We start from the raw sequence: 16671 nt of genomic DNA, 5'->3' as shown, positions 1-16671 counted from the left end.
ATGCCACGGGAATGTGGATTTATTTCCCAACCAGATCTTACTGATTTCTGGAATTTGGAATCAATTGGTATTTCCGATCAGTTGGAAAATTCAGATGATGAAAAGGCAATGCAATCGTTCAGGGAAAAACTGAAATTCCAAAACGGAAGATACCAAGTAACTTGGCCTTGGAAACAAGATGATCCGGATTTACCTGTTAATAGATCTCTAGCTTTTGGAAGATTAAAGTCTTGTATCGGCCGGATGAAGAAAAAACCAGAAATACTAAAACAGTATGATTCTGTCATACAGGAACAATTAAAACGGGAGATAATAGAGAAAGTTGAAGAAACGACCAACAGTATGATCCACTATATTCCTCATCATGCAGTGGTTACACCACAGAAATCAACCACCAAGTTACGTATAGTGTATGATGCCTCATCGAAAACAAACAAGGACGTAAAAAGTTTAAATGAATGTCTGTATAGAGGACCAGTAATGTTGAAAAATTTGTGTGGTATGCTAATGAGATTCAGGCTTCACAAAGTGGGACTTGTGGCTGATATTGAAAAAGCTTTCCTTCAAATAGGTCTACAGCAAAGTGAAAGAGATGTTACAAGATTTCTCTGGATTAAAGATACAGACAACCCAAGTTTGACCAGTGAAAACATAATAGAATATCGTTTTTGTCGTGTCCCATTTGGGGTGATTTCTAGTCCGTTTCTTCTAGGGGCTACTATCGATTGTCATTTAAGTGCGTGTGAACAACCGATCGCGGAAAAAATAAGAAATGACATCTATGTTGATAACCTGATCACCGGAGCAAATTCTGTGACGGAGGCGATAAGTATTTATTCAGATTCAAAGAAGATTTTCAGAGAAGCCTCTATGAACCTCAGAGAATGGATTTCAAATGACAAAAACGTGAATGCCTTTATTCCAGAGAGCGATAAGGAGGGTGTGTGTTCAACGAAAGTTCTTGGTCATGTGTGGAATGTTGATACAGATACGTTGAGTTTGAAGTCAACTCGTTCGTGTGTAATAGGAGGGAATCAAACAAAAAGAACCACTCTGAAGGAAGTAGCTGAAGTGTTTGATCCACTTGGACTCTTTTCACCTGTTACTATTCAAGGAAAGGTGTTTCTCCAAGATCTATGGAAGAAAAGATTAAATTGGGACGATGAATTAGATAAAGAAGATTACGTCAGATGGAAAGAGATACATTCACAGTTACTTAAGATAACAGATTGTGAGATTCCTAGAAGTATTGTAATGGATAGCTTGCCACAATTAAGGAAGTATAAATTACTTTGTTTTTGTGACGCCTCTGCAAGTGCGTATGCTGCCGCTATTTATCTTCATCAAGTTAGTAATGGAGTTTCAAAGTGCAATCTTGTTTTTTCTAAGACTAGACTTACGCCGGTAAAAGGAATGACAATTCCAAGACTAGAATTAATGGCAGTTCTTATTGGAGTTAGGTGTCTGAAATTCGTTGAAAGTGAAATAAAAATACCAATTGAAAGGAAATTCTTGTGGTCGGATTCACAATGTGTGTTAAAGTGGATTTCATCAAACAAAGATCTAACTGTGTTCGTAAGAAACAGGGTAGCAGAAATAAAGAAACAAGAAGATATAAAGTTTGAGTACATTCCAACCAATGAAAACCCTGCTGATGTTGCTACAAGAGGAACTTCGACAAACAAACTTACCACCAACAGATTGTGGTGGCATGGCCCTGTCTGGCTTAACTGTGCTGAAGGATCATGGAAGTTGTACTCTTATAGCGACAATGAAACTGTTAATAAAAATTATCAGTCTGAAGTCAAAAAGAATGTCAAAGAAAGCAGTTCTCATTATAGTGCAAATGATGGTACAATTGATATATCTGATAAAACACCTTATGGGATTCAAAGTGATAAATTCTCTTCCTTCATACGATTAATTCGTATTACAGCATGGATTACACGTTTTATAGATCGATTAAGAAAAACGTCAACAGAGTCAAGACAAGAATTAACTAGTGCAGAATTACAGTGTGCAACATTGCAATGGATCAAATGTATTCAGAAGAAACATTACTCAGATGTTTTCAGTGTCCTTTCCTCAAGAAAGAAAAGCAATTTCCAAAATCAACTTGGTGTTTTCCTAGGTGATGATGGTATTTTGAGATGTAGAGGAAGATTAGAGAATACAGATCTGTCAGAAGGAGCAAAATATCCTATACTACTTCCTAGAGGGGAGAGGTTTACAGATCTTATGATACAACATACTCACTGTAAACAACTTCATTGTGGAGTTTCACAAACATTATCCCAGATCAGGTACAATTACTGGATACCGCAAGGTCGTGCTGCTGTAAGACAAGTTCTACGAAATTGCTTAGTGTGTAGAAGTCATGAAGGTGGACCATACAAAATGCCAGTGATGGCTCCTTTTCCTAAGTCAAGAGTGTCTCAAGCAGTTCCCTTTTCAGGAACGGGGCTCGATTATTTAGGTCCAATTCTAGTGAAATATTCTGGAGAAACAAGGAAAAGATGGATTTGTCTTTTCACGTGTGTTGTTACACGCGCTGTTCACCTAGAATTGTTACAAGATATGACGACAGAGGAGTTTTTATATGGATTCCGAAGATTCATCTCAACCAGAGGTACTCCTAAACAAATTATCAGTGATAATGCCACTCAGTTCAAACTTGGAGGTGAAATTGTGAATTCAGTGTGGAAACAAGTGATTACTAGTGAAGATGTGCAAAGTTATATTTCAAATTCAGAAATTCATTGGAAGTTTATTACAGAATTAGCACCATGGATGGGAGGTTTCTATGAACGACTAGTTGGCCTTGTCAAACGTTCATTGAGGAAAACTTTAAACAAAAAATTACTTTCTGAAGTTCAATTACTAACTACAGTGAAGGAGATAGAAGCAGTTGTAAATTCCCGTCCCCTTGTATATGTTGGGGATGATGTCAATTCCAAAATAACATTAACCCCTAGTAATTTCTTATCCCTTAATCCAAATATTGGTGTTCCTGAAATTGATTGTGATTTGAGTGATGCAACATTCATTCCATTTGCAAGCAACAGAGATAAATTACTAAAGATTTGGAAGAAAGGACAAAGGTTATTAGATTCGTTTTGGAAGATGTGGCGAGAAGACTATTTGATGAGCCTTCGTGAACGAATGCAGACGTCTTTAAAATGTGGAAGAGTTCGGTCTCCTTTTTCCCCTAAGGTCGGAGATGTTGTTCATTTAAAAGATAACGTTCCTAGGGGATTATGGAAACTCGGAAAACTTGTTACTTTGATTCCAAGTAGCGATAGACAAATAAGATCTGTCAAAGTCCAACTATCTTCAGGAAAAGTGGTTGGTAGACCGCTGAATTTACTCTATCCTATTGAGATTGGAGTTGACTCAAATGAAACAGAATCCACCGGTTCTACTAAAGAACCAAGTTTTAACACAAGAAGTAAGAGAAAGTCTGCTGAAATAGCGCGACAAAAGATTAAGAAATTGTATGGAGAACAAGTCTAATTGTAGTGATTTGTAATTAAGGAATATTTAATTTGCTAAATGAATAGTGTGCGATAAAATAATAGGTGTTAGGATAATTATGCATATACATATACTTTTGTTCACTAGGAACTGTGTAGAATGAACAAAACTTTAAACGGTTTAAATACCCGTGTTTATTTATAACTAACTGGGTTTATTTATATCTACCTGTGGTTATTTATATCAAACTGGTTTTAAATTTATCTACCTGTATCCATTTATATCTAACGGAGCATATTGACATTTAAACCGATAGAACGGAGCCGTTCAAAATAATGCAACGGAACCTCATTTTACACGTGCAATTCGTGTAAATTTTCTTCAAGTTTTATATATAAAAGGTATATTAAAAAAAGATAAAAGCATTGTTTATTTGTAACGTAACCATGTTATACCTATGTGATACTTGCCACAGAGTTTACAAATATAAGAAAAATCTTGTTCGTCATATGAAGGAAAAACATGATCCGAGTTATACCAGCTTAAACTGCATTGAAGAAGGTTGTGAAAGAAAGTTTATCAGAAGGGATTACTTATGCAAACATTTACAGAATATACACAATTACAACAAAGCAGATGCTATAACGGCAGCACTAGATGTCTCAAACGGAGATAAATACAAAGATGATTATGAAGACATATCTGATGATGACACGGTGTTTGATCTCATGGAAGATTTGGATAAGATAACCTATGATGACCCAGTGGAAAACTTTGACGTAGATGACCTACTAAGTGAAATAAGTGAAATCAGTGATATCAGTGAAATCAGTGCAATCAGTGAAATCCGTGAAAACAGAGATCCAATTGTAGATATTAACAACAACGTAAACAGCAGCACAGATGAACCTCTTAATAAAGTAGAAGATCCGATCAGTGACATTGTGATAATTAGTGACGATAATGATGAAGATAATTTTGCTTCCACTTTGGATACTTCAAATCTAAAAACAAGAACACAAACATTAACCATTACCTGTGAACGTAAGATATATTATGTTGACGGAGTTGAAACTGCCATGGAAACTATATGCTACCAGGATTACAGTGAACTTTTTGGATAAATTTCTGTTTGGGAGTGTCGCGAATTGCGATTAACATTATTATTGTTTAAACATATTTCTCCTTTGACATTTTTGTTTTACATGAAACATGCTCCTTTTATGATAAATTTTGTCTCCGTTAATTAGCTCCTTTAATTGTAATATGTTTCTCCGTTATTTATATTTGAGTATCTCCGTTAATTGTTATAGAAAACTTTATATTCACTAATATCTCGTGCTTTATGCTTGATTTGTCCCTATAAATAAGAATGGAAAATATAATTTGGTTAACTGTTAGAATTGAACTGGAATATGTGAACTGTATGTATGATGTATTATAAATGATAGAATAAATGTTAAAACGCTGATGTGTTTTTCATTACAAAATGTGGAATTAGTGGTGAACCTCTCAACCAAGACAAACAAAAAAATACAGTGTTCGTTAACAATTACCTACGCAACAGGGTGCACAATTAGTACCAATTGGGATACCGACTGTCTGTTGAAATAATAATCTTCCAAACTAAACAAATATATTGTCGATTAAAAAGTCCAGCATTTTGATAATATCATCTTCACCATAATGACTGTATTTTCTGATAGAATCAGTGTGGTTCTTCACAAAATAAGAATTATTATAACCCAAAACAAGAACTTTATATCTACGATTCCCATTTTTATAGAAAAAGCTCTGTTAAATGAAAGGTGAAGTCTATCTTTCAATTGGGCATTGGGAATAGTAGTGTAAAGCGTAGAAAAATCAAAGGTCTAAATGTTGCTGCAAAATTGTAGAGATTGTGATCTTAGATTTACCAGTAGATCTTTAGAATTTTTTAGAATCCCCATCTGATTGACACCACTGGTTGAATATATCTCATCACAATATTTTTGAAGGCCGTCTTTTACTGTAGAAAAATAGTACAGCCCTTGGATGGTGTAAACTTCCAAAAAAAAACGTGTATGGTGTAATGGTGTATGACATACGGTGCAGTGGTAGAAGGTGTATGGTGCTATGGTGTATGGTGTAAGGGGAATGGTGTAATGGTGTAACGTGCGATCGGGAATGGTGTGAATGAATGGTGTACGACATTTAAAACTATGCAAAATATTGATAAGAACTGATTTTTAATTTTATACATTAATTTACAATATTGTGATCAAAATTCGTTTTTTAGAATAGATAAATAATTTTGTAGTTGCACGCTTTCTTTGAAATTGAATTGCATTATGGTGTAATGTGTAAGGTGTATGGTGCAAAGTCGTAACGTGTATGATTTAATGGCACAGGGTGTATGGTGTAATGGTGTATGGTGAATGGTGTAATGGTGTATGGTGTTAGTGAGAAGTTCACACCATTTAAGGACTGTAGTCAACACTTTAGAAAGATGTTAAGTCAAACATCTTGATGATCCAGCTATGTTTCGTTCTTTATGTTTTGTGAAGTTTTGATATCCAGTATAATGACGGTAGATTTTCTTCGTTTTCTTTGATGTTAAAACAAATGAAAAAAGGACAGATTTGTGATTTTGTAAAATTTCATCCTTTGTAAATGATGTTAAAGAATATGTGGGATTACCAGTTGTGCTGTTTCTTCCCAGCTCTTTTGTGAGACATTGCAAATAATGGTTTTTACATACGAAGACAATATTATTGGAGGCCTTATCTGCTAGATACAACGACATATTTGTCATGCAAAGAGGATAAAGCATCCACAACCTCCGGGTTCTTGAATGGGTTAGAAACCCTTGTGTCCATAGTACATCGTAGTTTCCGAATGCTCTTCTGAATGCATGATCGAGTAGCTTTGATCCATTCAGACAAAGTGTCCAGTTCTGGTTCGTCTGGTTCGCGCATTACCCATTTTCTAGCATTGTCCTCAACTGATCCATCAGTAACCTGAAGTTCTTTTTCCAGTTTATGGGCTGGGGAATTCTATATTTTGGTCCCTTGGCTAACAACTCATTTAGTTGTTCATTGGTAACGATGCCAAGGTCGCCAGTAATAACATGACCAGCTGGACTATAATTGTATTTTGACGATGCACATGAGCAATCCGGAGGTTTGGATTTCACATCTTTGAGGTTAAAGGCCTCTAAAATCCTCTTATGATTGAAAATCTTGGATGCAATAGACTTGGTGTAAGTATATGAAATTACAGGTGTAGCTTTATTTTTGAAGTAATCAGGTATATTGTTTTGTACAGATTTCTGGTGGAAAATATTACTAATATTGATAGCATCTAAACCTTTATTGGCGAATTCTAACTTTTAAAAAATTACGTTTTTCCTCATTTTTGAAAGTAGTTGTTACGAGTTTGAATAGTCTATGGTTAGCAATGTCCATGATAATTGCAACTAATCTATATAAAACACAATTAGAATCAATAACGGAAGTATTTTTGGGCCTCTTGAAATAGTAGATAAAGTTTAGATAATGGAATGGAGTATAATTTAGTTCTGATATGGTGAATGCCTAAAGTTTTTTGAACAGACGATAATAGACTATCAATTGTCACGGTGTGAACAGCAGGTGGTGTATAATTTCTCTGACCATGACTTCTATTTCGTCGAGCATTAAATAATGGTAATTTATTGACAGTACTACACCTGGGACTAGACAAAATACCTGCACCATCAATTTTGTCATTGCATCCATAGGGAATGGGTGTTCCCAACTCTCTTATCCAAAAGTATTCTCTTTGTAGACGATATGGTGTACTCAATATGGGGTCATTTGTTGAATGATATATTTTCTCTATAATCCGGACTTTCATTGAAACAATAGAATGGTCAGGCTGATTAGAATGTTTATAGCGAAATTTGTTGTTATTAGAATCATTAACATTAGACCGATGGTCATTCATTCTAAAATTGAGTCTTTGTCGAGTTTCCCCGACTTAGATCAGTCCACAAAGAGCCCCTTCAATACCATACACAATATTTGAAGCAGTACAATTTAAATCCTCATCATTGAAATCTAAAATAACTGAAAGTTGAACAGTACATGACCGAATATACACAAACTTGTCTGAATTTTTATAGTACAATGAGGAATCAGAAGACTGCACATGTGTCGTTTTCATTACATCCTTTAAGATGATCCTGGGGACACCTGATAAAATCAGTGTTGTTGTGTCCTTGACAACATCCGATTGACACCTTTTTGTCCTGGGCGACGTGTCATTGATACATACACGAGCGAATCTAACAAGTTTGGATATATAAGCACCATGAGATGGTGCCAAGGGAAATTGGAAATGAAAAATCATCTCTTTTATCGTAAATTTTTAGTATTAAGCTTCCCGTTAAAGATATAGATATCAAGATCAAGGAGAGGAAAGGAAAGGACAATGTTCATTGTTAGTATTAGCTTCATTTAAATTCAGTTCAGCAGGATAAATCACTTGAGTGTACATTCTGAAATCGTCATTATTAAGAGCCAATGAATCGTCCAAATATCTTTGTGTTATTAAATTTTTGTATCAGATGTTGTTTCGATGGGTCTTTGCTAATTATAGTCAGTCTGTTTTGAATTATTTCACATTTTGTACATACTGGACACTTAATATCCTAGTATAAGGTTTGAGTGTTATTCGTCACGTACAGTGACCTGTAATTGTTCATAAACCTTGCCTTTTTATATTCAACGAGTAAACATGCTGTACAGTCCAAATATTGCAAACATAAAATATAAACGAAACATATTTAAAATGCATACCTTGCTTCTTTTGAATGTTCATTTGAATTGCTATGACAAGAATAAGCTAGCGTATGCTTAATTGTAATACTGTCGTGAGTAGAAATGCAGATGTACAAGAAGTGAAAAAACGATTTTTAAATATGCGTCCTTGTTTCTGATAAAGAAAATGTCGAGTACAATGTGCATTGTTTTTTTTTTCGTGTGTCAATATTATAGATTAGCTTTATATGGAAGTGTCAAACTGTTTAACTATCGACAAAAAAATAGGGATCATTTTCAAAAAGTGTGCAAATTTTAGACTTGCAAACAGACAAATAAACAGTCTTAGATTAAAATTTGTATTCAACTTACTAAACATAGTGACCATAAAGAAATTATGAAAAAAAAAGCAAACGTAACATCAACAGAAAGTACTCTTAAAAATCAAACAGTTTTTAAATATATTGACACACGAAAGAAAAACAATTTGTCTCAACATATTCTTAACAGTCTCAACACTATGAATTTGTCTCAAGTTTGAAGTCGTCCATCTTTGTCAGTTGTAAGAAAAAGATCCAAACTTGACAAGATGATTTTTCCCCTTTTTCAGTCATTTGGGTCTAACTAACCTATACTTCACTTCCATTAATATATAAATCGCATATATTCCAAGAATTATAATAATCCACACTATAGTGTCATTCTTAACCAATATATGGAATCAATGGGTTGATTACACATTCATTACAGAAAATAGTAAAACAAATAATCGTAAAAGGATACTTTTCCTAAGATTGTAGTAAAGCATTGAATTAGGGGAAACCATATTGTAATACATGTTTCAGTAACAGCAAGTATTCTTAATTAAATTCTTTATAACATTACTAAATTACAGTATTTATTTAAGTTAACGTCTGTTTTAATTATAAAGGTATTGTGTGATTACATCAAATATGTGTGGTCAATCAGATCACATATTGTTACATTCCGTTTTGAATTTCCCTTTGAGTTCGGTATATTTGTTATTTTACCAATTGTGTGTTTTTTATTATTCTTTTTATGTATTGCTTTCTGCTGTTTATCATTTGTCATCTAAATTATTTTCGTTGCTATAGCATATTCAATGCTTTCTGTAATAAAATATTCATTCATTCTTTTATATACTAAGATCGGTACTCTGTGTAAAAAGACATACAAATCAAATATCGACCAACAACATGGTAAACAAATGAATTAAACAGGAAGAAAGATAACCAACGTATCTGCGCCAAACTGCACATTGATAAATGGTATCACTAGATTTTATTAAAAAAAACAGCGATAATGAACTTCTTCTGCAACCTTAAAATCAATATGCCTCATCTTCTTCCAAATTTCTTTCATTGGTTTCAATCAAGTAAGATATTTTATCAAAGCAATATTTTAGACACAAGGCAAAGACTATGTTCCCGATTTGTTTTTGGGGGTAAGCATAAAAAACACATATAATAGATCACCATATGGTCTTTAATCAAATACATGTGTCTTTACCTTATGCCAAGGTCTGAATAGAGTATAAACATCAAGGCATAAAGTTAATGATCTAAACAAATACTACAAGAATCAAAACATTGGTCGTTGGTAGTTAAACTGCCATTTCCTCGACGTATTCTTCACATCTCTTACTTAATATAGAAGTTGTTAAAGGTAAAAAAATATAAAACAAATAAACCGAAATATTATTGCTGCTTCTCCTTCAAACAAGTCGCATTAAGGAGTAGAGGGAATTATTGTTGACCTATAGTTAAAAATACTATTTTTCAGTGTGAATATATTTAGTTGATACCCCAGCTACATCTTGATAGAAGAAACTGTTGCCTTAGAAAAGGTTCCAATCCTTCAAAGAATGATGAAAAACAAACAACAATAACCAAACTGTACACATAAAACTAAATATTGAGCAGTATGAACCTACCGAAACACTAGAGGTGATATCTGATCACTAGTAGGGTCAGCAGCTCATGCTTCACTAGACACATCTGTTGTGTTACTCTTGATCAAGACTATCAAGTGATTAGGCAGCTCACAACTGAGGATTTAGATATGACAAAAGTTTACTGGCAAGATTCCGGACTTAGGTCATCACAAAAACATGCTTGTTTTTAGAGATTTCAATTTAAATAACGGTATCATAGATAACTAAGACCACAGAATAAAAGAAACAAATATTATCAGATTATTCAATTGCATTTTTTATATATGAGATGTATTATCAGCCCATGGTTCAAAATCAGCATAAGAGTCGAAGGCTTGAGGGCTGATATTGACCGAGGGCTGATAAATTATCTGATATGAAAAATGACATGTTATGATCTTTTTATCATATGCTTCAATAATGGAGAAAAATAAAGTTTTATACATTGATCCTTTTGAGTGGTTCTCAATTAGAAGTTCAAAAGTGAAAATTTTACGGACGTCGGACGCCAAATGTAATATATCCGATATGAAATCTTTCTATCATATGCCTCAACAGAGGTGAAAAACAGTATAATATATTTTTTATATTGACGATAAAAAAAAATTCAACAACACATAATGAACACTGTTTGGAAAGGTCAACATTTGTAAAGTAACTTTCTTAATTATGCTGGAAACTTTGAAAAAAATGTATTTATTGTGTCATTTGTTTTTTTTTTTTTTCATTTTAAATAATATATTTTCCTGTTTCCTAAAAAAATAATTGTACCCTACTTTGCTATGTTTTTCACTGAAAACGTACCATTGAGGTGTATTTTCCGGAATTTGCCGAGTAATGCCGGTATGCCTCGCGATAACGTTACGGAAAGGCATGTGATAATAGCTTGAAGCATGTGATAAATTTTTCATATCAGCCCGATAAACACCATTCGGAAAATATGGAATTCACGTAAAATTGATGCTACATGTATTATCATACTGTACAAATTATAAGTTATTTACTTTAAGTATATGATAATACTCATTATCATAGGTATCAAATAATGCTTGCAGTATACTGAATTATGGTATTGTTTTTATTGTGAATATTTTATCAGTTATTACTGAGAGGATAGAAAAGAAGGTAACTAATCAAAATTAAATATGGTAGACAGCAACCAATGAAAGCCACTACATGACAATTACTTGTTTTTGGACAGGCACACATAAAGTATGACGGGATTCAACATGGTTGTGATCGCTCAACACTACCCTTACCTGGAACAGTGGATATATATATATATATATATACAAGTCTAAATTGAAAACAACGTTCAAACCTATGATTGCGTTGGATAAAAACCGCAATTTTTATACGTGTGCATGCAAAACAAATTTCTTGGTAGAGGTGTCTAAATACAGCACAAACAACATTCCCCAAAAGACCAAAAAAGTGAAAAAGTATATTTTAACAAAACGCATTTGACTAGCAGGTCGAACAACTGATGTTCTTAAACCCTGCTGACTGCCATTGGCGATTGCCAAATAAACGGATCACCAGATGTAAAAATGGATCTTATTATTAATTTATTACCAAACAGAAAACAATAAACTTGCGGAAAAGATGGTATACCGCAAACATGAGGTGCAAAAATTTGTACACCATATCCGGATTTCGACAATTAATGTCTCTTCAGTGATGTTAGGAATCGAAACGGTATTTGGAAGGCCATATAATTTACCTCAATTTAGGATAGACTCTTGAATTTTGAAAAGAGTCGAAATAGGATGAACGGATCATATAAACCCGAAGGCAAATATAATACAAGCCCAAACGAAAAAATATAAACAAGTCTAAATTGAAAACAACGTTCAAACCTATGATTGCGTTGGATAAAAACCGCAATTTTTATACGTGTGCATGCAAAACAAATTTCTTGGTAGAGGGGTCTAAATACAGCACAAACAACATTCCCCAAAAGACCAAAAAAGTGAAAAAGTATATTTTAACAAAACGCATTTGACTAGCAGGTCGAACAACTGATGTTCTTAAACCCTGCTGACTGCCATTGGCGATTGCCAAATAAACGGATCACCAGATGTAAAAATGGATCTTATTATTAATTTATTACCAAACAGAAAACAATAAACTTGCGGAAAAGATGGTATACCGCAAACATGAGGTGCAAAAATTTGTACACCATATCCGGATTTCGACAATTAATGTCTCTTCAGTGATGTTAGGAATCGAAACGGTATTTGGAAGGCCATATAATTTACCTCAATTTAGGATAGACTCTTGAATTTTGAAAAGAGTCGAAATAGGATGAACGGATCATATAAACCCAAAGGCAAATATAATACAAGCCCAAACGAAAAAATATAAACAAGTCTAAATTGAAAACAACGTTCAAACCTATGATTGCGTTGGATAAAAACCGCAATTTTTATACGTGTGCATGCAATATATATATATATATATATACCACAACATCAGAACACTTTTTATACTCTTTTGAATTATTTCACATTGTGTACACACTGGTCACTTAATATCCTACTTTAATGAATGGATTTTGTTCTTTACATACGGTGACCTGTAATTGTTCACAAATCATTCCTTTTAGTCAATGGATAGTTGTCGCATTGGTAATTATACTACTAGTATATTTTCTTGCTTTTATATTCAACAAGTAAATATGCTGTAAAGTTGCAAACATTACAAACAGAAAATATAAGCGGAACATAATTAAAATGCATACCTTGCTCCTTTCGAATGTTCTCTTGAATTGCTATAAAAGAATAAACTAACGTATGATTTGTTTAGTAACACTGCGGAGATTAGAAGTGCAGATGTACATGTAGTGAAAAGACAGATGTTTAAATATGCTTCCTTGTCTCTGATAATGAAAATGTTGAGTACAATGTACATGTAGGTATGCATTGTCAAAATATTGACAAAAGATAAGGGTCATTTTCAAAAAGTGTGCATATTTGAGACTTGCAAACAGAAAAATAAACAGTCTCAGATAAAAAAAATTATTCAGCATACCAAAATTGGTGACCATAAAGAAAATGTGAAATAAAAAAGCAAATGTAACATCAACAGAAAGAACATTTTAAAATCAAACAGTTTTTAAATATTTTGACACACGAAAGAAAAACAATTTTGCATTCAGCTCGGTTTACTATGAATTTCAATGAGGAACTAACAGTTAAAATCAAAATGTTGAACAGTATTAATTTTCCCGAGTTTGTCTTAACTCTGTCTTAATTTTATCAAATTATTCGGATTTTGTTTTTAACTTTGTTCCTTAACAGTTTGAACAATGTCTTAATATGTCTCAATACATTCTTTACAGTCTTAATAGTGTCTGAATTTGTCTCAACATATTCTGAACAGTCTCAACACTCTATGAATTTGACTCAACACATTCTTAATGAAGCTGGGGTGTCTTCCTCCATCTTGGATTGTGAAATAGCAGATAACAATTGGTCTAATTCATCTAAGGAGATGTGCAAATTTCGAGAGTAGTATATATTTCATGTCTAAAACTGTTCATGTTAGTATATAGAAAATTATGTGTTTTATCGTATTTTACGGCTGTATTTTACAAAAAAAGAATATATTGTTTGATTCATTTTTTTTTAAAACTTTGCCACTTAAGGGAAGATGACTCAGATAAAGTAACTTTTATAACAGAATGGTGCTGTGAATTTACCTATTTTATTATGTAGCAAGAAAATGAGTCTGGTGACCGCATTATAATTATTTCTTTTATTATCTGAAAGCATATTTTAATCTATCCCCCCCTCCCCATCTACCTTAACAGTCTCAACTCTCTAAATTTGTCTCAACACATGTTTGACATTCTAAAGGCATCCTTAACAGTCTTAACTCAGTCTGATATTGTCAGGACATAAACTAAACAGTCTAAAATCAGTCTGAAGAAAAAATTTCTATACTTATATACGTGCCTGAATGTATTCTGTTGTACAAAATGTATGATATTTTCTGTCGGAGACTTTCAAGAGTTCATTTTAAAATGTATAGACTAATGAGCGAAACCAAATTAGCATGGTATCTACCAAATATGTAAAATTCTTATGCGTATTGTTTTTTAATTGAATTCCAGAGTCGAATAACAATCATCATGTTCTATTTGTGTTTATACTGATTCATTCAACACCATGAATATAACATTAAGCCGGAAAACAATGTAAGTTTGCTGTTTGAAATCTTGAGTGAGGCTGAGGTAAATGTTACTGCTAAGAACTCAGAATATTAATTGAGATATATGAGGCACATTTGTCACAGACAGTAGTTTGAAGTCGTCCATCTTTGTTAGTTGTAAGAAAAAGATCCAAATACGAGGTAGCTTTTGATGTCTCATTAATGTCAAGTTTATTCGAATTCATGATGCAAACACTAGCTGAAATATAGGTTATTGATTGACAGAACATTATCAATATACCTGAACGAGAAAATAAAAAACTTGACAAGATGATGTTTTCCCTTTTCTTTAGTTAAAAAATAGCCACATCCATCTAAAGCCAACTTTGTCTGAAGGAGTTGAAAGCTTAGTTTCTTTATAATTTCAAAATTTATAAACGGACAAGTTTAGAAAGGTTTGTTATAAATCATGCCAGTACCGAAGTACTGACTACTGAGCTGATGATACCCTCGGGGACTGATAGTCCACAAGCAGAGGTATCGACCCAGTGCTCTACAAATGAAAACAACACGTTCAACAATTTCATGCGTCAGAAGCGCTTTTCTTTTTTTTTTTAAATAGCATATATTCCAAGACTTATAATAATCCACAATATAGTGTCATTCTCAACCAATATATGGTATCAATGAGTTGATTACACATTCATAACAGAAAATAGTAAAATAAATAATCATGAAGTGATACTTTTCCTTAGATTGAAGTAAAGCATTGAATAAGGGGAAACCATATTGTAATGCATGTTTCAGTAACGGCTTGTATTCTTAATTGAATTCTTTATAACATAAATGAATTACAGTATTTATCTAAATTAACGTCTGTTATGATTATAAAGAAATTGTGTAATTACATAAAATATGTGTGGTCAATCAGATCACATATTGTTACAATCCGTTTTGAATTTCCCTTTGAGTTCGGTAATTTTGTTATTTTATCATTTGTTTGATTCATATTATGCTTTTCATGTATTGCTCTCTGCTGTTTATCATTTGTCATGTAAATATGTTTTAGTTGCTATAGCATATTTATTGCTTTCTGTAATAAAATATTCATTCATTCATATTCTAAGATCGGTACTCTGTGTAACATTTCCTTACATATATAGAAGCCAAGAAAGATGGACGAACATTATCCGTGTTACGTGAGTCGGCAGACAGGAAGTAGCTGCACAGCAGATATAAAATTTGCTTAAACGTAGCAACTCAGCATAATCAAACTGCAGACCAAAAATGAAATCATTCCTTTATAGAAGCCAAGAAAAATTTTACTAGACTTTTCTACCCAAGGTCTTTCGGACGGATGAAATGACGGATGAAGTTAATTGGTTACCAGAACTGATTTCGCATTTGGCGACACAGGTAAAAAGTAAGCAGAACATATCAAGGAAACATTCAAATTCGACGAAAAACTTACAACGCCATGTCAATTAACAAAAAAAAAACAAAAAACAAAAACAAAAAACGTCGAAATGCTCAAGACAAACAAGTCCACAAAACTCCGATTTGTGTCTTTTGTCTTTTTGGTTATTATTTTGTGATATGTGCCTATCTGATTATCCAGACCTTTCTAACTTATTTTTACAGGTTGTTTAATGTTGCTTTGTTACATCAGTCCAAGGTCAGCTTGGGAGGTTTAAACGCTCCCAAACATGTTAACCCTGACCACATTCTTTATGTACATGACCCAAGTCAGAGACCTGTAATTCCGTGGTTGTTGTACTACACTTTATGTTTTTCGTTCATTATGATAGTATAAATGAAATTGTTGTTTTTTTCCAACTTTAGTTAAATCGTTCAAAATTTTTTATGAACTATGGATTTTGCTTATTGTTGAAGGGCGTTCAGTGACGTGTAATTGTTCACATGTTTGTCCTTTAGTCATTAGATAGCCGTCTCATTTGTACCCAGACCATTTTATATTTTTATATTTAAGAAGGAAATAGAGTTGCAAATGTGTAAACAAACTAAAAGGTATGAATAGGACACAAAAAAATGCTTAAATTGCTCCTTTTTGCACAAAACTTTATATTGCTAAAAAAACTGAATAAAACTAGCGTTTGCTTTGTTTATCAAAACTGAAAAATGCACAGAATACATGCAGTGATAAAGGTCAATCTTATTATATAATATGTCCTTGTTTCTGATTAAATATTGGGTACAATGTACATGTCGATTTGCAATATAGATCAGTTAAATAGTGTTGGTATCAAGCTGTTTGAATATTGACTAATGATATACATCTGTTTTACG

At 33.0% G+C, this 16671-nt stretch overlaps 1 protein-coding gene across 1 annotated transcript in view; it reads right to left on the bottom strand.

Moving 5' to 3' along the window:
• LOC127706724 (uncharacterized) overlaps positions 1 to 16671 on the bottom strand; it is a 74724-nt gene that overhangs the window by 40658 nt on the left and 17395 nt on the right. The window contains exon 2 of the mRNA XM_052211382.1: positions 12953 to 12982. The gene's annotated coding sequence lies outside the window, so the exon portion shown is untranslated. The remainder of the gene's footprint in view (positions 1 to 12952; positions 12983 to 16671) is intronic.

The sequence above is a fragment of the Mytilus californianus genome, unplaced genomic scaffold (assembly GCF_021869535.1).
Source record: "Mytilus californianus isolate M0D057914Y unplaced genomic scaffold, xbMytCali1.0.p SCAF_6, whole genome shotgun sequence".
Taxonomy (NCBI): Eukaryota; Metazoa; Mollusca; class Bivalvia; order Mytilida; family Mytilidae; genus Mytilus; species Mytilus californianus.
This window is presented reverse-complemented; position numbering and strand designations above follow the sequence as displayed.